Source organism: Natator depressus, chromosome 2 (genome assembly GCF_965152275.1).
Source record: "Natator depressus isolate rNatDep1 chromosome 2, rNatDep2.hap1, whole genome shotgun sequence".
NCBI classification, from domain to species: Eukaryota; Metazoa; Chordata; order Testudines; family Cheloniidae; genus Natator; species Natator depressus.
Window position 1 is genome coordinate 155,877,128 of NC_134235.1, and position 24,461 is coordinate 155,901,588.

The 24,461-nt window shown below is 44.3% G+C and overlaps 1 long non-coding RNA gene across 1 annotated transcript; it reads right to left on the reverse strand.

Annotated features, from left to right (window-relative positions):
- Nucleotides 1-248: 248 nt before the first annotated feature.
- On the reverse strand, nt 249-24,461 carry LOC141981588 (uncharacterized). The gene is made up of 3 exons (XR_012637843.1): nt 24,446-24,461; nt 1,540-1,636; nt 249-423 (listed from the first exon to the last, which is right to left on the reverse strand). It is a non-coding gene; the product is annotated as an uncharacterized LOC141981588 (long non-coding RNA).

Sequence of the window (24,461 nt, forward strand, 5' to 3'; positions counted from 1 at the left end):
TGCCCCAAGCCCTAACCCACTTTCATACTCACACCCGCACTACCCGAGGCTGGCCAAGCCTGGGCGTAACGTAAGAAGAAGAAGGGGAGCGGTGGACGGGAGTTCTTGTCCTGTGCGCACAGGTTGTCCAGGGTCTGCTGTTGATTTCTAACTTGTTGTGGCTCTCGGGAGGGTTTTTAAGTCCTGGGTTCTTTTGGGGGTGTTTTTGTTCGGTGGCTTCTGTTCCTCATGCTCTTTGTACCTGTCCAAACCAGCTCGCTGTGGCCTCCTTGGCTTTCCCAAAACACACCACCTCCAGAGACTTTGTTTCCCCCATGTTGGCCTTCGCCATCTCATTCATTCTCACTGTAATCTCTGCAGCCCTGCTCTGCTTACTTCTCCTCTTCTCATGGCTCCTGTGTGGTTCCAACATGGGGAATTGAACTGTTTGGAGAAAGTGAAACAGGTATTATTAAATTGCCGTCACCTCACCACTAGAAAGACTTACCACCACAATTGGAGAAGATTCTCCCTTTGGTGTCAACAGAAAGAGCTGGATGCAACCAAAGCGCCTCTATCTATGATCTCAGACTACCAACTAGAACTGAAGGAAATGGGCTTAGCCATAAGTTCTATTAAAGTACACCTAGCTGCCATCACGGCCCTCCGTGAACAGATAGAAGTGGCTTCAATATTTGCTCACCCGATTACATGGCGCTTTCTAACAGGTATACAGAACATGTACCCAGAAGTACGCCAACCTGCACCACTATGGGATCTCAATCTTGTGCTAAAATGTCTCACAAGACCACCCTATGAACCTCTAGCAACCTGCTTGCTCTTACACATGTCAATGAAGGCTGCATTCCAAGTGGCTATCACGTCTGCAAGACATGTCAGCGAAATAGGAGCATTTATGGCTGAACCACCGTACACTGTATTTACCAAAGACAAAATCATGTTACGTCCTCTCGAAAAATTCTTGCCAAAAATGGCTACTAATTTTCATATTAACCAAACCATACACTTACCTACCTTCTATCCCAAGGCACATAATGACTCTTGAGAATCAACATTGCACATGGTGGATGTCAGATGAGCTGTAGCCTTCTACTTGGACAGAACTAAGCCGTTTCGCAAGTCACCAAGACTATTCGTCTCTACAGCAGAGCGCTCCAAGGGGCTCTACAATATCAACCCCAAGACTCTACAAATGGGTCTCTTCCTGTATTCAAGCTTGTTACCACCTGCATAACAAAGAACCCCCGGTGGGCATCAGATCCCACTCAATATGAGCCATGGCGACATCGATCGCATTCTTGAACAATCTCCCCTTAATAGACATTTGTAGAGCTGCATCCTGGACATCGGCTCACACTTTTGCAAAGCATTACGCTATCACCCAAGGCCTTGTCTCAGACTCTATCGTTGGCCTCACTGTGCTCTCATCACACACTTATACATAACTCCGAACCCCTACCACCTCTGGTGGGGTACTGCTCTACAAGCACCTAGAGTGGAGCACCCACAGGGACACCACTCAAAGAAGAAGTTACTCACCTTGTGCAGTAATGACGGTTCTTTGAGATGTGTGTCCCTGTGGGTGCTCCAGTACTCACCCTCCTCCCCTCTACTTTGGAGTTCACACAGCTGAGCTCTGCAATGGAGAAGGAATAGAGAGGACCGTTGGGGGTGCACGCGCTACAGGAGGCGCCAAAGGCTGCACAAGACGACTCCTGTGCCACGCCCTTCCCCCGACCGAGTACTGCTGCAAAAAATCTCCGCTCTTTGGTGCAGGGATGCACCGACACCTACAGTGGAGCACCCACAGGGACACACATCTCGAAGAACCATCGTTACTATACAAGGTAAGTAACTTCTTATTGGGGGAATGTCTACACAGAATTTAAGCTTGAGTCTAAGCCTGGGATCAAACCAAACCCCACCCCCCTTGTGTCCACAGTACAAATGTATTAACCTAGAGCTCAGACCCAGGGTCCTAGGACCCTACAGAACTGGAGTGTCTGAGCTGTGTTAATCAGGACCTGGGGTCCGAGCCCTATGGGTATCGTGCATGTGTCCCCAGCTTGACTCAGGTCCAGGAAGTCCTCTAGATGTATCCCACAGTTCCCAGCAGCAGAGGAGCAGTAGTGCAGGCAGCTAATACCACTGTTATCTGTCTGAGCATGCTCCCCATCCTGCTTCTCCCATGGCGACAGCAGCTCCTTCTCGCTGCTCTGCAGAGCTTGCCTGGACCAGGGAGCAAGCCAGTTGGGAAGTGGCTTCCGGTTGCCATGATGTTGGCGGTCATCCCTCCCCCAGCTGGGCTGAGTTGGGAGCTCTGCCGCTCACCCTCCCTGCAGGGTTCTGCTTTTTGGCCCTTGTTCCCGGGTGTCCCCTCTCCCCCCGGCCACCCTCCCTTGGGCTGTGTGGGCAGGGGTGCCTGGGCTGCATACGCTATGAGGGCAGCAAGTGGGAGGCAGTCCCAAAACTTCCCCACAGCTTCCTGAGGTGATGGCTCTGGCTCTGGCTCTGGCTCTGGCTCATCCTTGCTGATGAGGGAGGGGACGGGGGCCTGGGAACAGGGGCCAGAGAGTGGAGTGAGGACCAAGTGGCTGCCCTGCAGGAAGGAGGAATGGCTGAGGTGTTGGGAGTCATCCCTCCCCCGACTGTGTTGAGCTGGGAGCCCTGCCACTCCTCCTCTCTGCAGGGCAGCTGCTTGGTCCCACTGCACTCTGTCCCTTGCTCCTGCCCTCCCTGGTGCTGCTTGAGCACAGGCATCCGAGCTGCATGCACTGTCGGGGGGCAAGTGGAAGCCAGCCCCAAAACTTCCCCATAGCCTCCCAGGCATCCCTTATCCCTACCCCCTGAGGTGCGGTGGGGGCAGGGATAAGGGATCCCGGGGGGGGGGGAGCCAGGGAGCGGGGATGCTGGAACACACTGCACCCTGAGCCCCAGGGATGCACTTCACCGCTCTGCAGCTGGCAGCAGCCAGGCTGAGGAGTGTGTGTGTGTGTGTTTTCACTATCTTCATTTTATATCAAACTTCAAAACAAACAGACAAAAATAAACAACCAACCAAACACCATCACTGAACATCCCATTTTAAAAATTAAGAATTGCAAAGTTTCCTTGTAATAGTCTAACAGCCCTGGAGACCAATGTGCTAATTATCCTCAGAACAGGTGCACATGGGCTTTTTGCTGCCAATGTGACTCAGCCCAGTGCTGGAGAGCCCAATTCTCAGATTAGATGGTAGTTCAGTATAAGGCCTTCTCAAACTGCCGTCATTCTACTGAGACAGCCACCAAAGGAGCTAATTGTGCAGTTTATGTATTTGTGCTCCTCATGGGCAAATGAGTCCCATCAACAGCACCACCACGGTTAGGAAACAGGGTGGGCAGTAGAGTTTTCCCACAGTGCATCCCATTCCTAGGGCTAGAGTGTCGACATTGGGGAATGGGGGGAGCTGGATACTTTGGAATATGTTTACTTTGACTTGGATCTATGCACTGCAGTGTGGATTCCAGAGCAACTAGGTTCAAGCATGGGTCAGAAAATTCTTAACCTAGGGTTAAAATGCAGAGTAGACTCTGTAGCCCAGGGTTCCCTGACACAGGTCAGCTGACTCAAGTCCCACAAACCCTAGGCTCACATTGCTGTGTAGACATTAAGGTTGCCACCTGTCTGGTTTTTACCCAGACAGTCCAGTTTTGGGCTTCTATGTCCGGGTGCCATTTAGGGTTGCCAGGTGCCTGGTTTTCAGGGACCTGGCAACCCTAAATGACACGTAAACCAAAAGTCTGGTTACCACAGGGTGAGGGGAGATGCTGGGTCATTAACCTGCACCAGCCCCTGCTCAGCCAGGGCCGCCTCCTACCTGCAGGCAGGCTCCTTGAGATGATCCAGCAAGTGATATGGGAGGGAGGGAGGGAGGGAGAGAAGCAAGTGATGGGGGCCAGGCCCTAGGGAGAAGAGGCAAAGAAGGGGTCAGGGTCTTGGAGGAAGAGGCAGGGCAAAGGGCGGGGTCTCGGGGGTCCAGTTACCAGCAATTAGAAAGGTGACAAGCCTAGTAGAAGTAGACTGGGAGGTTTTGACTAAGTTGCTGTAGTGGGTCCCCAAATAGTTGGCGCAGACTGTGAAAATTATGTGCTGGCTTCTCACATGACATTGCTAAAGTCTAGAATTCACAGATGGGTTGAAATAATGAAACCGTCGCAGCTGCATGTCCAATCAGTGTAGAGTTTATCTGCATGTAAAGATCTACTTCTATTAAAGTGCCTCACACACATAGATCCATATGCAAAAAAGTGCCAGATAAAAATAGGTAACACAACACAGGTTTCATTTTTCAGGAGGTAAAATTGGTTCCCACTTACACCTGGGCACCCTTGTGATCTCAGTGGGGTTGCACTGCTGTAGGGAAGGGTAGAATTTGGGCACGCATATGTGTACAGTATTGATCAATGCCCCTTGTGATTCTTTCAGCTGTGCAAGAGACTACACATAATTACTGTCATCCTTTGTGACTGTGCTGAAGCATGTCTGCAGCTGCCTGTCAAACACTGAAGGGAATTTCTGAGAACTAAGAAGTTAAGATTAAGCATTCAATTAAATGAGCATCCAGGGTAGGTTTTCAGACTGTGCTTTAAGGGGAGAGTTGGGGCAATGAGGTGCAAAATCAAGTGTGCAAAGAAACAGTATTATTTTCCAAAGTGAAATGTAATTGCCTAGTGAAAATGAGATAGAGGGATCTGAGTGGTTCATTATGCACCTAAATATTTGCCTTCTGCTGCCTGTGACTTGCTTTCAAATGTTCAGCAAATGAAAAGTCAAGGTTTTATGTTTACAGTTCCCAGAATAATTGCTAATAAAGATGGAGAAGGGACATCTAGACCATGAGTTCAAACAAGTACCACGGGATTGCAATGATCCCGCCATCCCATATTACTAAATGGCAAAAGGGATCCTGGTATGATGGGGTTGCTTGTGATTGTAAGGGGCAGCTGCCCTAGGAGTTCCTTCTGGTTTATGTTCCTGAAAGCTCATACTTCAGTACTCAGCCAGTCACCTGCAGGGGTCAGGAAGGAAGATTCTCTCCCCCCCCCGAATATATTATGCTTTTTTTTTATTGCCTCCTTCCTCTGAAGTACTCTGGATGGCCACAGCTGGAGAGAGGACACTGGATGGGGAGGGCCAGTGGTCTGAGGTGGCACTGAGAATTTTTTCTCTCAGTTGCTTGGCTTGCTAGTTCTTGCTCATATGCTCGGGGTCTAACTGATCACCATATATGGGGTTGGGAAGGAATTTTCCCCCAAGGCAGATTGGCAGAGACCTTGGGTTGGTTGTTCATGTTTTTTTGTTTGCCTTCCTCTGCAGCCTGTGGGTGCAGGTCACTCACCAGGATTATCTGGGTATACCTCAGTTGGCTGTCTACCATTGCAGGGGCCTTATGCACCTCAGTCCTTCCTACTCTCCATCTGTGGCCCATCACAGTTTAGTCTCCGGTGGGCTGCAATACTTTGGTCTCATTTCCTTTGTTGGGTTTAGTGTGTGGGGGCTGGGAGTGGTGTTCGTGGTCTGTGATATACGGGGGTGAGATGAGATGATCTGGTGGTCATTTCAGGCCTTAAAGGCTATAACTGAATGACACTGATGTAGAATCCTTGCTGCCAGAATCATTGACATCTAATGGCTATCCTCTGTCACTCCCAGTTCTCTTGCAGCCTTACAGCTCTTTAGGGGGCTCCCTGCAACTGGATGTTCATGTTTTGCATTATTTCCCCCCCCCACACACACACACACTATTAATAGTTAACATCTTACTAGGCAGAGTCTCATTTTGAATCTTTTAGGGGGTTAAATCAAGGAACTATAAATCCTGCTCCATCTCTGAGGAGTTCACTCCAGTCTGGGAGCTCAGCAAACATGCTCCAGCCCCAACGGACTTAGTCCAGCTGGGAGTTTTCATTTAGTTTGGGAGTCTGCTCCAGCTTAAGGAGGTTATTCAGATCCAGAGAGATGAGCGACTTTAGTCAGGGCTCTAATTTAGACATTTTTCTATCCTTCACAGGGGAATTCATAAAGGTGGTCTTTTCTGCTGAAGCTGCTGCTGGAATTTTTCTATTTTTAATAAACTTACTTCCTAAAGGACCTTCTTTAAAAATATAGTAAAATGCCTGATTTTTAATTGGGCTCCCGATTTTTTTCTGCTCTTTCTTCCTTCATTGTATTACTGAGTCTATGCTCTGTCACTCACACAATGACTGCAGAGTGACAGTGTTTTGGGGAAGGCCTGGCTGAGCACTCCTACCCCTTAAATGCTGGGATTTTCAAAATGGGTGGGCTGATTCAGTTACGCAGCCAAGTCCAACTGAAAGCCAATGGGAGTTGGGCACCTACTGCCTTTAGGCCCTTTGAAAATCCTGCCATAAGAAACGAGGCTCTAGCAAGTCTGGCAGGGTGGTCTCTAAGAGGCCTGAGTCTTTTGTGAACTGAACAATCCTCTGTATTTATTGTACTACAGAATTAATTCTAATTATCCCCCATATGAATGGGAGTGTCTCTGAGCCACCGAGGTACACTGAGCTGACACAGCAGGACTCAGTTCTGCTGAATTGAAGTGAAACTACCCATGAATTATGTCCTCTCCAGGCGGTTATCCGCTGATGCCAGGGAAGAGAGAGCATGTTTGCTTAAATGGTGAGTCACCAACGCCTGAAGCAAAAGGAGTGTGCTGAGCTTGAAGCATTAAACAACCTGAAGCCTCCGAGCCAAAGTATATCTGTGAATTCTGAACCTCGGCAATACTGAAGATGGACCTTCCTATCTGATGGTATCCCTGAACACAGAATTTAAAAGGAGGTGAAATGAGACCCCCAAGAGTCAACTTGCGTGGATTCCTGTGGGTACCATCCAAATATCCATTTACAATCAGGTAACCTGGCTCTCACCTGTGCTTCTTGAGAAGGAGCCTGGCACATACTCCATAGTTAAGGAAATGCCTGAGTGGAAGTGGAATGAATATTGGCTCCACAGCCTTCAGCACCAATGCTAACCTGACATACAGATGCCAGAGATGGGCAGAAGTTAGAACTTTAGATTCTGGTTCTGACGATGAATTCAGTATTTCAGGTTTCATGGAGAAAATCAATTATATGTTTGTTGAAATAATTTGCTACTTCTGCTGCCTGCTCCTTCCACAAACACACACAGAGGCAGCCTTGTCTGAGCCAATATTTCTTGACTGTATGGGGTGCTTTGGGTCCTTCCTCATCACTCCCTGAAGCTGGCCAGCGTAAAATAGGTGTGACAGTGTGGTGAATCTCAGGCCTTTGCCTGTAACATCTTCCCACGGTAATGAACAAATATCAAAACCTGGCATCAGCCAAGATACAAAACCAGTGGCCGTGCTAATTTCAGTTATTTGTGAGCTTGCCGGTTAGTCTTCATCTTTTTTCTCATTTGCAAAGTGCTCCAGGGATGATAATGTCCCTTCAGCTGCCAATGTTGTTAAAAAATTCCATTCACAGTTCCCCAAACAGGGTGAGAGTTTGGAGGCCACCTGACTTGCAGTCACCACAGAGTTGTTTCTGCATTTAGGTGAATTAGGTTATTTTAAATATGCATATTCTAATTCAGGCTCCCCAAAGGCCTGGTTTTGAGATAAGCAACCCAACCTTTGGATGCTAGTCCAAACCTACAGAGGCCTGCCCCACACGGTCCCATTTTTGTTCACGTCCACAAGCCCCTCCTCCCAACCAACAGGTTTGGCACTTTGTGTGGGAGAGGCCTTCTCCAGTGTGCTTCAGGGCAGACAGCAGGTCCCACAGCATCATAAGAGGCTAATGGTCCTGTTGTGCTGGATGGAGGAGAAGCGATATGGTGCTGGTGCATTACTCCTGTACTTTCTCTTCCCCAGCCTCTCTTCACAGTGTGGTTGAGACTGAGGTGAGGCTGGACAGAATATTTAGCCATGGGTTGCTGCCAGTTGTTCAAAACGGTGCTGTCTAGTGTCAATAAAAGGACTTTTTTCCTAACTGCTAAACCAGTTGCCTAGGACTTTGGCTTAGATGGCAAACATCAAAGGGTTGCTGTTTTAAAAACCCAGGGGTCTCTGGGCTAAAATGGGGCATCTTAAAAAAAAAAAAAAAAAAAAAAAAAAAGTTCTTTTAATGAAGCAGATACTGACTTCTGATATTGATTGTTGTGTTATCAAGATGTGCTGAAACAGGAGGATGGCATTTTCCTAAAGGGGCTGTAAACCACGACGTTTGTGGAAGCAAGAAGCTACTATATAGATTGTTAGATGCATTCTGAATGCTTCTTATTGGAACATCTAGGAACCTCTCCATTAAGGGCTTTATGGCCATAAATTTCAGAAGTATTGCAGGAGAAGCCCTTTTCTGAAGCTAATATTTTAAATGGTTGATATCCCCAGATGTCCAGAGAATACTTTTATTCTCAATAATTTTCAGAGAACTCAGTGCATTCCATCTGGATTTACATATGTGCTTTGGTTAACACTGTTCTAGAATTCAGTATTATTAACTATGACAATTCTGCCAACCATGAGCCAGGACTATAATAAATATAGATAATATCATAATGTTAAAACATATACCCTATGTAACAATAACAAATAATCTGTCTCCATAACAGGTTCATTGTCTGAGCCAAGTTTTCTGTCTAACTCCATAAATGGATCAGCAAATTATTTGAGTTGGCATTCGTACTATCTACTGCAGGACACTGAGCCAGTTCCTGGGCTGTGAGGCAGCTTTGTGCTGCTTTGCTGGTTCAAAACGTCTCTGAAGCTGGACCAGTGGCCTCCAGAGCATATACTAGGAACAGAGCACTACGCTCTTTACTGATCCTGGACTGCTGCAATGGCTCACGGAGACATTAAAGTCACTGGCCCAGGCGACTTTCAATTGTGCTGGACGCTGTCCCAGAACAGCCCAGGATTGGGTAAGCACACATTGGCATAAAACCACCTTATATGGTTTCTCTCTCCCAAACTAAGTGATGCTGAACATTCTTCAGCCACAGCTCAAAGTCTGTCCAGCCACCGGGCTTCCTTCTTTTTAGCTCTTGCTAAGTTTGTTCATTGGTGATTGGAGGAGACAAGGAGGAGGCAGGTGATAGGAAATTGGAGCACTGCGGCTGAACAGCAATATAAAAAGGATGACGCTTTTTCTTCACTTCGTGTGGCTGAGAATCGCACTGTAGGTGGATTGAGGTTCCCAGTCTCTCTTTGAGCGCAATTATTGCAAAGAACTGTAGGATGTATTTGTTATAAGCTTGAACAGGGGCCACCCTAACAGGTTGAGCTTTCTGGGGCTTTGGAGCTGATGCCATCACCAGTTGCATTTTTCACCTGTTTTCCTCTTTTAAAACATCTTTATTGGAAATCTGCCTTTTTATTTCTGAACTACTATCTTCAGTTCGTCAATCTCAGATTCGGGGCCTTTGCAGTCTCCAGGGCTCCTGACCAGGTTGCCACTTCCAAACATCTTAATGTAATGCTTTTAAGCCCATTAGCTACTCTTACATCTACCTTGCATAATGACAGGTTTCAGAGTAACAGCTGTGTTATTCTGTATTCGCAAAAAGAAAAGGAGTACTTGTGGCACCTTAGAGACTGACCAATTTATCTGAGCATAAGCTTTCGTGAGCTACCGCTCACTTCATCGGATGCATACTGTGGAAAGTGTAGAAGATCTTTTTATATACACACAAAGCATGAAAAAATACCTCCTCCCACCCCACTCTCCTGCTGGTAATAGCTTATCTAAAGTGATCACTCTCCTTACAATGTGTATGATAATCAAGTTGGGCCATTTCCAGCACAAATCCAGGTTTTCTCATCCCCCCCCCCCCACACACAAACCCACTCTCCTGCTGGTAATAGCTTATCTAAAGTGACCACTCTCCTTACAATGTGTATGATAATCAAGGTGGGCCATTTCCAGCACAAATCCAGGGTTTAACAAGAACGTCTGGCGGGGGGGTAGGAAAAAACAAGGGGAATAGGTTACCTTGCATAATGACTTAGCCACTCCCAGTCTCTATTCAAGCCTAAGTTAATTGTATCCAATTTGCAAATGAATTCCAATTCAACAGTTTCTCGCTGGAGTCTGGATTTGAAGTTTTTTTGTTGTAATATCGCAACTTTCATGTCTGTAATCGCGTGACCAGAGAGATTGAAGTGTTCTCCGACTGGTTTATGAATGTTATAATTCTTGACATCTGATTTGTGTCCATTTATTCTTTTACGTAGAGACTGTCCAGTTTGACCAATGTACATGGCAGAGGGGCATTGCTGGCACATGATGGCATATATCACATTGGTGGATGTGCAGGTGAACGAGCCTCTGATAGTGTGGCTGATGTTATTAGGCCCTGTGTCCCCTGAATAGATATGTTGATGGCATTGTGTTCTGCACGGCTCAGGTTGTGATGTTATTAGGCCCTGTGATGGTGTCCCCTGAATAGATATGTGGATGGCATTGTGTTCCGCACGGCTGAGGTTGTGGGTCAAGTGATGCTGCTTTTCCACAATTTCAGCCCGTGCACGTCGGCGGAAGCACTCTATGTAGAAGTCCAGTCTGCTGTTTCGACCTTCAGTATCCTGTCTTCCAACAGAGGCCAATTCCAAGTGACCCAGATGGAATGAACAGAACAGGCAATCATCAAGGGATCCATCCCCTGTTGCCCAGCTACATAAAAATGGTGGTGCAATGAGCTCCCACAGCAGCCAGTGGAAGTGGCAGTTGCTCAGCACCTCTGACTATCAGGTCACTTTTATTTAGATGTTTAAATATGGATTTATAGGTCTAATCTTAGGCAGCTAAGTTTAAAAATGTTGTTTTAAGTTCTTTGGGTAGCTCAGCATCCCACTGGCACTGGACAGAACCATGGCAACAGATGTCATTGTGGTGCCCTGGATTTGAGGGGTGTGTATACCCCAGAATGTAATCAAGCTAATTGCAACCATATTATGTGCATTCAGCCACCCTAAATTAATGAAATAGAACACCACATAGTTACAGTTAATTTGAAGACAGTCTTTCAGAAGCAGGGTCAAAACTGGCTACAGTTTCTGCTAATCAGAATGGGAGGAGGGGAAACTGAGGCTGAAAACCTTGGCAGAGGGAAGACCTTGAGTCTGGATTCCTCTGATATTAGAAGTTTATTGAAAGTTAGGAAAAGTGATGATTTAGTAGCGGGGTCACTATGACCTTTGTGTTTTGCAGTAGTTATAAAATATTAGCTGATACAGTGTACCTTGGAGCAGTCCTCTGAAGCCATCTTGGGAGACGTTTTTCCTGACATTCTTTCTCCCTAGTGGGTGAACAACTGGCTATTGTGAGCCTGCTGTTAATTACTCAATACCTCTCCAGATGATAGGTAAATATTGAGATGTTCTAAACCTATTGCTTATGCCTGTGTGTGCTTAAATCTAATAAACTGCAGTGTTAGAGCACAGGAGCCCGCTTACTTGCATTTAATCCTTGATCCGACAGAAATGCTGTGTTCCCATTGATTTATTCCTGACATCACCTGGAGTGAAATAGTTAAGTTACCACTCTTGGGGGTTCTGAAAACCCCGGGTAACAATTGCATGTCCCTGTCCCTAAAATTTGGTTGATGAATCTGGGGGAAAAAATGTAGAATCTTTGGGCATGAGGTCTCTCAGTCGTTAGGGCTAGAGGACCATTTATGACTCAGAGATTACTCATGCCTATACCTGTAGACTGCTTCTGGTTCAAATCCAGCCCAGGTCAGTCCTGACTGAGTCATCATCACAACTGTTGTCTGCAGTGGTGTTGTAGCCATGTTGGTCCCAGGGTATTAGAGAGACAAGGTGGGTGAGGTAATATCTTTTATTGGACCAACTTCTGTTGAGATAGCTTGTTGAAAGTGTGTCTCTCTCACCAACAGAAGTCAGTCCAGTAAAAGATATTACCTACCCCACGTTGTGTCTCATCATCACGAGGCTGTTTGGTGGTCTAAATTCAATGAGATTCTCAGTTGAAAGATACATGAACATGTGTAGCCCACTGATGAGGGTGTGTTCCAGGCCCTCCTCTGTGCCAATCCACATAGGATATGAGATGTTATAACCCCCGCACCTGAGTTGTGGTTCTTTAGCTCAAGCAGCAGTATCTCATGCTTGTAGTTGTAAAGGTCCCTGGTTCAATCCCCAGTGTGTCAGCCAAGAGGGTGGTTATTACATGTGCATGCACACAAAGCCCTCCTCGCTACTACAATTAGTCCAATTGGCATCCTAGTTGGTGGTTCAGCAGAGAATCTAAGGCTTCAATGGACTAAATTATCCTTTTACTCTTAAAGGTGGTCTCTTTGCAGCAGAGTTTTGCCATATTAAGAGCATAATCGGCCACATTGTGCAGATTTCCTGTGTGGGAGGAGGCAAGGAGCTCTATTCCTCAGCCCAAACGTAGTCTATTTGGCTGGCCATAATCTCCTTGGAGAGCATAGTGTCTGCTCCCCTCTAATGCTCCCAGTGGCATTAGCCATCGTCAAAGGGACAAGAAGAGGCAGGATGAGGCAGACATACAGTCTGGTCCATGGAATTGGTCAGGCATGATGTGCGGAGCAGAAGTACCACTGCGGCATACGCTTCCTGGAAGGGCTGACTCAGACCATCTTCCTTCTGGGCCTTCCATAGAGGACACGGCCCATCCACACACACTCCGGCTGGCTTGAGGGTGCCAGGGGGCAGAACTTTGCCTATTGTAGAGGAATCTTGACCGTCCATGGCCTGTGCTGCACCTGCTTTATCGATGAACTTGGATTTCTCGGGCTGTCAACCAGGCATCTTTCGCAAGCAGCAAGTTCAAACAAATGAGTGCAACAAACCCTTGGCAACCGGCTCTCTTCTTTGCTCAGCTGCTCTCAGAGTTGATCCTGAATGTTAACACTAAGATTTTAGCACATCTGCCCTTAGTGCTGGAGTTTTTTCACCTTTGGACACTCAACGAATCATGTGTACTTGCTTATCTAATCCCAAAATTCCTTTCCTTCAACTGGCTTCTTATTAACACGGTTGTTATGTTACTTTCTTATTTATTTTGTCCCATGCCAGAGGTTTTTGTGAAGTGCTCTAGATAGGTTTATATTGTAATATGCTATGTAGTGCAATGCAAGAGCAGTCTTGTTGCTGGCTGCCCTACCCTCCACACTCAAAATGGTCTGGAGGGAAAGGTTTGGGGCGAAAGCCATCCTGAGGGGGGCATGAAAAGGGGACTGTCTTCTGGCCACAATGAAGTCAATGGCAAAGCTCCCATTGATTTCACTGAAGCCAGAATTTCACCCTAGGGCACCATTCATCCCCAGTGGAATGGCTACTAGGCTACCAGAGCTACTAGGATAATGAGGTCAGAAGTCCAATGTATTCCATGACTCTTTGGCCACAGAATTGCCCCTCTGCTGCAGAACTGTGCTTCATCATCTCAGTTCTCATTTGATATGTTTCTTGCCCTTACGATTACAAAGACAATCATGAAAATCTTAACTAACTGAGGCACTTCAGTATGCAGACAATCTGCCACAGTAGCTCAGAGAGGTGTGAAATGCCCCATTCATTTAAATCCAGAGATGGGAATGAAGGGTCTTTAATCGTGAGAGAATAAATTAATGTTACCATGAAAATGTGGGTGGTGTTGCTTTAGATTTTGCCATGGAGTTCACAGGGGCCTGATCATATGGTATAAGTGTCTATCAGACCCCTACACAGGAGAATTGAAATTCTAATAAAATGGAATTTGATCTCTCCAGTGGATAGAATATTAGACAGCCTAAAATATATAATGATGCACAGATGGGCATGGACCTTTCTGGAGTGTGTATAGTGTTAATCCAGCAAGCACTTTTAAAAGACGTGAACTGCTTCCTGAAGGATAAGAGGGGACACTCACCATTTTCCTGCTGCAGCTGGAAGATGTCCATGTCTGATCATCAGCTGGCAATTAAGGGACAAATACTTAGCTAGCGTAAAGTTGCATAGCTCCATCAGTCTTGTTGACTTTAATGGAGTTATGTTAATTTGCATCATCTGAGGATTTGGCCTTCACCAAATGTCCATTTCAACACGATGGAACTGCGTAAGTGCATTCACTCTGTACATGTTCTTCACTTTGGAAACAAGTGAATTACAATGTTGTAAATCTGAAACTATCAAAACCAATTTGTATTCTGATTTCTGATTCACAATGACAGCCAGTTTAACAGCTTTCAAAAATGGAGAGGAACCAGAGTTATGAATCTAGGGACACAAATGAAACTGTCAAAGGAAATTTGTGTGGGTGAATGCCATTCTGGTTAAGCATCTCCCAACAACTGAAACCCACAATAAGAATAATTAATTGCCTAAAACTTAATACAGTGCAGCTGGCATAATTTGAACTACTCATATTTGTGGCTGAAATCAAAAGCTAATGGGACTGAATTGGTATAGCTATTACCTCTGTACTGCAAGGGATGCAAGTTCTTCTGGGAGCAAACTGACTCATAACAATACTGTTGCTCATCCTTTTCAGATCTTGAAAAGGAACAAGTGCGTGCAGAAGTATGACATACACAGTATTTTGAATCTCAAGAAGCTTGGTGTGGGGGAGGTATAATTGTTTCAACTATATTAACCTCAATGTCATGAAAAAATCAGGATGATAATCAAATCCTAGCTCTTGGTGGATGTGGAATGTTTGTAATAGTTAGTTAATGGGATGTCGAATTGTTCTGTGACTTTTCAGTGTATTTTTTTAATGTCATGAGGAAGACATCATTTAGGGGCCTTTGATCTTCTCGATGAGAACAGAAAAGAATATCTTGCTTTCTAATATTTTCAAGGTACACAGAAAAGGATTGATCCCTGTACTATCTAAGGGCGAATTATTTTATTTCTGTTTCACTACAGGAAACAAACATTCTGTTTTCTGAACCTCCAGGAGAAGAGTTTTCTAGGGTCCTCGCTTGCCAGGACTCAGTTGCCTCCCGCCACTTCCAAGAGCAAAGAACCTGGGATAAGTGACATCTCATGGACCCACTTCACTTAGAAGGATGGAGGTTTCTGAAGAAGGCCTGTCACAGCTTATTAACTCCACTAGGAGCACAAATTTCCAGTGAAAGACTGTCTGTCACAGCTTCCTACCCTGAGGGATGAAGATCTCCAAGATCTATCATGGCCCTCTCCCACATACCTCTTCGGGTATGTCAACACAACGTTTGGGAGAGACACACCCCCAGCCCAGGTCCAAGTTGAGGCTTGCAGTAGTGTGTCAAAATTAGCTGTGTAAACAGTGTTGCTCAGGCTCTGAAGCATCATGCCCCTCTCATCCCTCCCCTTCCCCCCCATTCAACTTGACAAATTGCTACTAACCTTTTTGGTGAAAACTGAAAAGTAAAAAAAAAAAAAAAAAAAAGGACATTTCGTACTTTCACCATTTCCACTTTTTCTATTACTGTCTGTTTGCTGTTTGGTAACATATGGATTGAGAAATGTTGATGCTTATAGCCAATTTGTGCACAAGGGAAATATATACTTGCTGGTTAATTGTAATGAGTATAAAACGCTTAATTACTCCATAACACATCTCTGGATTTGCCAGAAAAGGTTTCTGCTACAAGGCATGAGTCAATGGCCTGTGAATGAGGAACCCAAATACTTTCCCGTCTGGGGAAATAGAGGCTATTTCTATCTGCTGTAGTCAGAGAAATAATTTAGAAGTACTCCAGAAATGCAACCCATTGATGTGAAAGGACCTCAAGAACAAAAGGAGGAACACCCAGAAAAGGTCACCAGAGTTCAGTGAGTCAGTCAAAAAGCCTTCAAAGAATAATAGCTCCTATGATCCAGGGCCTCATTTAGAATGTTCCTGCCTTCTTTTACACTTATGGGTTCTAATACTGCCTCTTAAAACTAGCGAGGATGGTACAGTAATTTCCCAAAATTTGTTTTCTCATATTATTAAAATTACTGCTGGGTTCTCTCAATCTGTTTCTTAGCACTTTGAACATGCAACAATTTTATCATTCTTATCTGCCTCTTAAGCTAGATTCCTGAAAAGCTGAGTAGCTCATTCATGTCTAACGTGCAAAATGATCAGCTGCTTCTCTTATATTTCTTACTCACAGGGAAGAATTAACTGAGATTTCAAAGAGCTTAGTGACCACAAACTTCTCTGTTCTCCTCAAATTCTAAATCAATTCCTCCCTATCAGCTAGAAATATTCAGTCAGGCATGTCAACTGCTAGCATTCTCGATTGTGGGTCTTGTTCTGTAGTTAAATTATATGGCTCGTTGATAATCCATGTTTATCTATATTTGTTGTCTAGTGTAAGGCCCGTATCATTACAGTATCTTGCCTTAAACTCTGCTTGGAAGAAAGAGTGAAGCTGAACACTGGCAGAATAAAAAAAACCAAAAAGCACACAACACACTTAAATAAACACAGGTTTTCTTTTTTATTTGACCTGGAAATCACATCACATCATATCATATAGGCCAGGGCCCTACTGTGCAAAGCTCTGAATAAACACAGCACAAAAAGACAGACCCTGCCCAAGGGGCTTACATAAGACAAGAGATGGATACAGACTGATGGGAGAGACCAAGGAAACAATATTGGTGATCAGCATTATTGGCATTGCCACATTTGCCAGTGTCAGGGTTTTTGTAGGCACCATGGCAAATGAGAGAACAGCTTCTTTGCTCCTCTAGTCTGACAATGAAGAGTTATTGTTAAACAGCACTGAAGTGAATGTTTTCTTCACAGCATACTAATGATATTTTTGTTTTCAAACAGTGTGACGTTAACAGCTCTACCACCATGCAAAGGGGAAGACACCTCTCAGCTACTTAGGAGAACATTGACAAAGTGGACCCTCATCTTTAGGATGGTGGCCTCCTAGAAGTGACAAATCATACGAAAAAGTAGGTATCATAATTGGGGCAAGCATCTTTTAGCTGAGATCCCAGATATTTTACAAGGGTTAGTTAAATGAGCCTCAGAGCACGCCTTTGAAATGGGAGCCATCTGCTGACTTCAAGGGACTTTGGATCAGGCTCCATATCATTGTCTTTTTTTGCATGTTTTGAGGATGGGAAAACTAAAGTTAAAAGAAAATGGAATGAATTTCTACATTCGTTTCTCTATTCTATGCCCGGTACTCACTGAGCTCTTAAAACTGGGTTAAGTTAAAGCAGACTGAAGAGACAGTTCAGTTACAATGCATCTTCCCTAGTGTGGACGAGGACAAAGTGTGCGATTAGGAAGAGGTATGCCCGAGCTGAGCAGAGAAAAGAGGAAGATAAGCAAGCAGGTAAAGAATTAAAACTGCAAGTGCTAAAAGACAGAGACAGCGGGTAGAGCAAAAGAACAGAAAAAGATATGAAAATCAAGAGTAAATAGAATCACAGGCAGAAAAAGAACTCAAGAAAGAATAGAATATGCTGGAAACAGACACAAAGAAAAGGAAACTTTAAAAATCAGATGATAAATACAGAATGGGAAAGGAGGGAAAGGGGACAACAAACTGCAAAAAAGACAGTAAAAATTGTTTAAAATATTTCATGAATCCAGTTGGTTTCTTTATTGAATTGTTAAAATGCATCTGTCCTGTTTTCAGGGTGCTTGGATAATAAAACAATAGTAAATAAAAACAAATAAAAAGCACCCTTCTTAATAGCTATCCACAGCCTTCAGCATCACTATAGTTTTTTAAAAATCGTTCCTTTTTTAATACCCTCCCATGGTATGTCACACACATGCCTGGCAGCAATTTGTAGAGCAAAATGCTGTGAATAAGCATCCATCCACACATATCAACCCTGCTTGTCTTCTGCATCCATTTCCTAACCGCGTTTATCCAAAAATTGGGTTGCGGAAAGACAAATTTCTGCCACAAACCAGGAGTATTCTATAGATTTTTTTTTCCTGCCACCTTCAGCCTTAACATTAGATATGAAATATTTGATATTGCAACATCACATAAATGTTAATTTATTCATTGCTGGATGATTTTGGATAAAACCTCCATGACAGACTACTTAACACACACATTTAACATAAGGGTTGTCTGGGGAGGCTCAGTAATTCTTTAACTTAGCTACTTCCTGAAAATTCTCCATCTTGATATCATCTTCACAGGCTGGATTATTTGCTTCCCTGCTGTACTTCCTCCCTCCTTCTCCACCCTGCTCCACTGTGGTTCCCTCTCTTCTTACTGCACCTTCCAGCCTTATCTTTCTGACCCTAAACAGACGTCTCCAGGCCTTAAATAATCATGGAGATGAAGCAGTGCAGGAACTGAAGATTATCTTGACTCCTCAAGGTCCCTTGGTGGGCTTGCCTTAGAGAATCCTGCTGGGCTTTATTCATTCTTGCTGTACTTGCAAAAGGTCAAAAGCCGCTTAGAGATGTAATCATCCTTCCAGCTATTTTTGACTTGAGGGAAAGCAGGAAGGAGTTTGTTTTAGAACCACATACTCAGGCCCATTCTACCATGGGTGATGACAGCAACAGTGCCTCCAGCACACTGAGGACAGCCCAGTATTTGAGTTGATTATACTGTCTGTGTTTAATATTTACATTTCAGGCTTCTCTCATTTTTTCTTGAGAAAAATCCTGTCGATTGTCAAGGATCTGAAATGCCAAGCACACTGACTTGTTTCCCCAATGTATCTCTGTATGTGAAGCACTGCCAGGACAATGCTCTGAGACAATAATGTCTGTTTAAGGCCGGTAGCATGACATCTTCTCAGCCACGCGCGAATACTAGCACACATCTGCTCTGTGCTGACGGAGAGTAGAAATTCCTCCCAATTCCTTCCCAGGGGTTACGGTGGACGAGAAGCTGAATATGAGTCAACAGTGTGCCCTTGTTGCCAAGAAGGCTAAAGGCATTTGGGGCAGTATAAGTAGGAGCATTGCTAGCAGATCTAGGGACGTGATCATTCCCCTCTATTCGGCATTGGTGAGGCCTCATCTGGAGTACTGTTTCCAGTTTTGGGCCCCACACTACAAGAAGGAAGTGGAAAAATTGGAAAGAGTCCAGAGGAGGGCAACAAAAATGGGGGCTGGAGCACATGATTTATGAAGAGAGACTGAGGGAACTGGGATTATTTAGTCTGCAGAAGAGAAGAATCAGGGGGGATTTGATAGCTGCTTTCAAAGGGGGTTCCAAAAAGGATGGATCTAGACTGTTTTCAGTGGTAGCAGATGACAGAACAAGGAGTAATGGTCTCAAGTTGCAGTGGGGGCGGTTCAGGTTGGACATTAGGAAAACCCTTTTCACTAGGAGGGTGGTGAAGCACTGGAATGTGTTACCTAGGGAGCTGGTGGAATCTCCTTCCTTTGAGGTTTTTAAGGCCAGGCTTGACAAAGCCCTGGCTGGGATGATTTAGTTGGGGATTAGGTCCTGCTTTGAGCAGGGGGTTGGACTAGATGAGGTCCCTTCCAGCCCTGATATTCTATGATTCTAATTCCCCATGCAGCCATTTGCCCACTAGCCTTCGGTGACTAAAAAGAGCCTGGTTAACATGGTGTTTCCAATTCTATGCTTCTTTCACACAAAGTCTGTAGCCATAGCACTCAAACCCTAAGATATGAGGAGAAGCTGTTTCTGTAAAGCCACTTTCATGAGGTTGAGGATGCAGAAGAGCACTGCACACGTGGGGAGTGCCTACTATCATATGCAATACCTGTGGAGAACTGGGGCCCACTCATGTCTGATTGCAGCATGTGTTCCTTGCTGCACAGGTTCAGCTCTTATACATCTGAACAAGGTTAATCACAGCCAAAGAGAAAGGAGTAGGAAATCCCTAAGGATTAGACAGTCATTAGGGAGAGAGATAGGGAGATATAAAACTGAAAAAGATTTGCTGCATTCACCCAAACTACTCAGAAGAGCTCTTCTTAATTTTTAGTCCTGGATTAATTTACAGAAGTGATGTTAGGAGACTGATCACTTGTGAGTACAGATAATAGGATATAGATGTCTAATGGGGCCTTTGGAAAATGCTTCCTCCTTTGTGCTCTAGTCCTGCATTGTGATCACTTGGATGGCTTGTTAGGGTTGCCAACGTTCTAATAGTAGAAAATCGAACACGCTTGCCCCATCTTTTCTCCAAGGCCCCACCTCCCACACACTCCATCCCCCCTCCCTCCCTTGCTCTCCACCACCCTCGCTCACTAGCTCATTTTCACCAGTCTGGGGCAGGGGAGTTGGTGTGCAGGAGGGGGTGAGGGCTCCGGCTGGAGGGGCAGGCTTTGGGGTGGGGCCGGGGATGAGGGGTTCGGGGTATGGGAGTCATCAGGGTCCCTTTTCAATCGAGTGTTCCAGTCAAAAACTGGACACCTGGCAACTCTATGGCTTTTTCATCCACTCACACCTCCACTGACTTCAGTCCGGCTCCACATAACCACAGCATGGCCTATGTCGATCACTCTGTAGGATTGAGGCCTCAGTTCTTAACAGTTCAAGTCTGTTAGCTTCAAGACGTGAGGTAAGGCCCATCTTTTCTCCAGCCCTTCTAAGGAGAAGGGTGAGGAGTAGGGCTGGAAATGCTGGTCCTGGATTCTGGAGGGAATTCAGCTGGGGGGGTGTTCATCGAATATTTACATATAATCATTACGCTGCTGGGCTAGTTCATCTTGCAGCTATTAATGAGTCTATTATTAATATATTTTAAAAAGATTATCCAGGGTACCCAGAGCTTTGGAGGGGGGCTCTTTTCTTGTAGAGGAGTAAGCACCTACCTAGTTAGATAAATAGCTAACTGAGCTGAGGGAGTGACTGATTGGATTGCTGCATTCTATGATTTTGCATCATTCAAGGATTTCAATCTCAAAGCTGAAGACACAATCTTAGAGGGCAGCATTTACAATTTGACTTAACATTAAAGTTGGTCATCACAGATACCATGCTAAGTTTAACCTAGCTATGTTATTACATTGGCCCCAGGGCCACCTATATTTAAAAAGTCCCATATAAAATCATCTTCACCAAACCTCTGAAATCGAAATAGTTAACATGAGCAGTACAACGTGAACTTTAGTTGTTTCCTCCACTACATCCTTCTTATGTCTAATGCAGATGTAAAAAGAGCTATTTGCAAGTCTCGTAGGTGGCAACAGCAACTCCTAGATTTGCCTCACGACACCTTTTGTTCCATTTTATTTTCCACCAATAGGTGGCAGTAGCAATGTCTCTATTTGTCACACTATTGCAGGACAGCAATAGCGGCATCCAATAAATAAATAAATGGATGCATCCTTTACTTCAGTGAAACAATCCAGGCAGGTTCAACAGAGCGAGTTAAGTCCATGTGACTTATTTCCCAAAGGCTCTGTGGCAGAAAATAATTATAGGGAGGCAGTTCATGTTTTCACGCACCTGAATTCTAAACCACTTCACCTTATCTTTGGCTATATAAATCTACTTTTTATTTGAGAGCAAACTTTGTAACTCATCTAGCACAGTCATCATGCTGCCTGCCAGCTGCTCTCAAGTGCCCATTCGCTTCTTATCCATATTCTTCAGATAATGCTCACTGCATTAAAATGAGGGCAAATGGCCTAATTTCATCAGAGTTAAATTGGGTTACATTCACCTCTGATAACTAAACCTAGTTATTGGCCTATTTAATCCTACAGCTTTATCACTTCCTATACAATACAAATGCAATGATACTGCTGCTTTAATTCAGAATGATCAGGTATCAATAGTCTGTTATCTCAGAGAACGGTGTTATTGGAATACTGCACTTCGGGGGTGGGTGAATGAGGCAGTGAACAGAATGAAAGAGTGTACTAATATCCTTTCAAAGGGTACACCCATCTGTCATTAATGTTCAGAGGAGACACCAGAATGACTGGAGCTGTGAGTGTTTCTTTGCCCTTTACTGAATTAGGCTTACTCAACAGTTTTTCAGTTCCCTCTGTTGGCTTAGTTTCTTCAGCTGCACAAGGTAGAGGGCTGTGTGTTCTTCTACCCAAAAGTCACGAGTTTTATTCTTCGCGCCTTATGTACCTGGCTGGCTGTTGATAATGGTGCAGCCATGGTTAGTATACAAAACGAGAGAAACAGATCTCAAAGTAGTGCAAATATGACGGGTGGAAAAATAATTCTCAGGTAGATGGACTGTGGCAGAGCCAGGGTCCATGCAGCTGAGTGGAAACGCAGCAGGAGTCCCATCATAGGCAACAAGAAGGCGCCTCAGTTTTAGTTAGATTTACAAGTTTTCTGGAGCAACAGAAACAAACTAATATTCTCTGGCTACATTCGCCTTCATGCAGCTTAGTAGCCTTTAAACATGGAACACAACAATCTTATAAACAAGAGACCCTTAGCTTTCCAGAGCTCCCTGTCCTGGCTCCTAGTCAGAAACCCTTTCTATTTCCAGGAGCCCCGAAAGGCTCAAGCCTCAATTATGAAGCTTACTTGATTACCTCAGCTGCAGGCCTGAAGAGTCGGGACTCCTTGAGTTACTCTCAGCTTCGGGGGACACTTCCAGCTGGGACACTGAAACCCTTCAAATGTCCACACCAGTGTCTGCCTCAGCAAGGCTCCTCCACAAGGTCACAATTGGAGTAAGGTGTCTCATGACAGTGGGGTCGTTTATACAGGGCACCAAAAGATCTGGACAGCCCTTCTGAAGATACTATCAGAAATTTGGCCCAACATGCAAGTTTTGGTTTCGATTTTTTTTTTAAGAAGCTTTTTATAATTCTTTGGCAAATAAATTAATGCAAGGTTTCTATTATTTTTGTAATTCCAGTTTTTGGGTAACAAGCATTTTCTCTGTAATGTTTTTCATCCAAACAATGCAACATTATATAAGTTCATCAAAGCTATAAACTCTCGTTTATTTTCCGTGTCTAAGATGAAAGCAATGCAAAAATTAAATGAAGCAGCATAAATTATAAAAAGTCATTTATGTTTTCCTAACTAAGGTGTTAATAATGGAGGCCTAGATTTAAAAAAAAATAGTATGGAGATTTGAATAGAATAATGTCCCTCTGCACTTTGAAGGCATGTAGGATGAAAGCCCTACAGCCCAAAAGCGGTGGTCATTGTTGTTTTAAAAGGCGAGGCGGCTGTAAGGTTTAAGACGCACTCAGGAGGTTTGAGAGCTGGTGATAAGGCACAGCTAGTGGACACAGCTCAGCCTGTATCAGTCCAGGCTTCTGAAAGCATCGGGCTTTCATTGATCATGCTCAGAGTAACAGTTCCTCCCAGGTGCACACAACACCATTGTATTTGCTTAGCACTCTCATATCAGTAAATCAATACATTTCCTTATGGTGATTGTTTGTGCACAACAACAGCATGCCGTAGTCACTGCCAGTCTGACGGCCGATCAAGGAGATACCTGAGTGTTCAGAGACTGGAACTGGCAGATGTTAATAAACATTGTCTCCTTTAAGCCATGAGGAAAGTTTCTTTAATAAATGCCTGATCCTGCAAGGTGCTGATTGCCCTCAACTACTATTGAAGTCAATGGGAGGTGAGGTCTGCTCAGCCGTTCAGAAGAGGGGCTCAGCACCTCCCCGGATTTGCTCTAAAACAGCTTATTGGTATTTTTAAATAGAGAGGAGTTGCTTGATGCCCATTGTGATGGGGCTACCTGAAAACAAAGGAGAATGCTTGGCTGTGTAGACCTATAGCCTGATCCTGTGGTCCTCACTGAGACAAAAATCCTGAAATCAGTAGCAGCTGTCCCTGAGCAAGTACTCCCTGGTTGAAATCAGGCCCCCATAACTCAATATGAATGGCTTTGAATGGAGATGTATTTAAAGTGCCACAGTGAAACAATAATGCCAAGAAAAATACTTTAGAACAAACAGAGGGAGAATGATGCAACTTTGAAGATCATTTAAAAACCCCACTGAGTTTGAACTTAAACTAAAGCTAAATGATTCTCAGGCAGAAGCAAATGTTATCTGCTCTCATATGAAGTGCACTTGGAAGTAGATTTATTACTATTTTTATTAAAGTGTACAGTTTTGGGGCACATTCTTTAAAGGAACACTGTCCTCTAAAAAAAAAAATCAAACTTCGAGTTGACTTTTTAAAATCTACTGTAACATCTAAGATTACTTGAACTGAAAGACATTCCAGGGAAAAAAACTACACTTTTTTCACTTTGTTTATTGTGTACATTCCACCGCACTTTGTGTGCAGGCAGTCATTTCCCCTTTTTGTGTGTGTCTTATACTTTTAATAGGGCAGAAAAAAAAATCACATTTTGAAGAACAGGAAAATGTGAACGTGACAATGTGACTCATGGACAAGTGTAGTACCAGAAGCTACTTTGAACTCCTTTCTCAAATTTTAATTTTAAGTCAACCAACCCTTTAAGACAAACAAAAGTTCATTTGTTCACATAGCAGAGCTGCTAAATTGCCACATTACATCTAGAACAAATATGTGATCTTACCTATCATCTTGTCTTC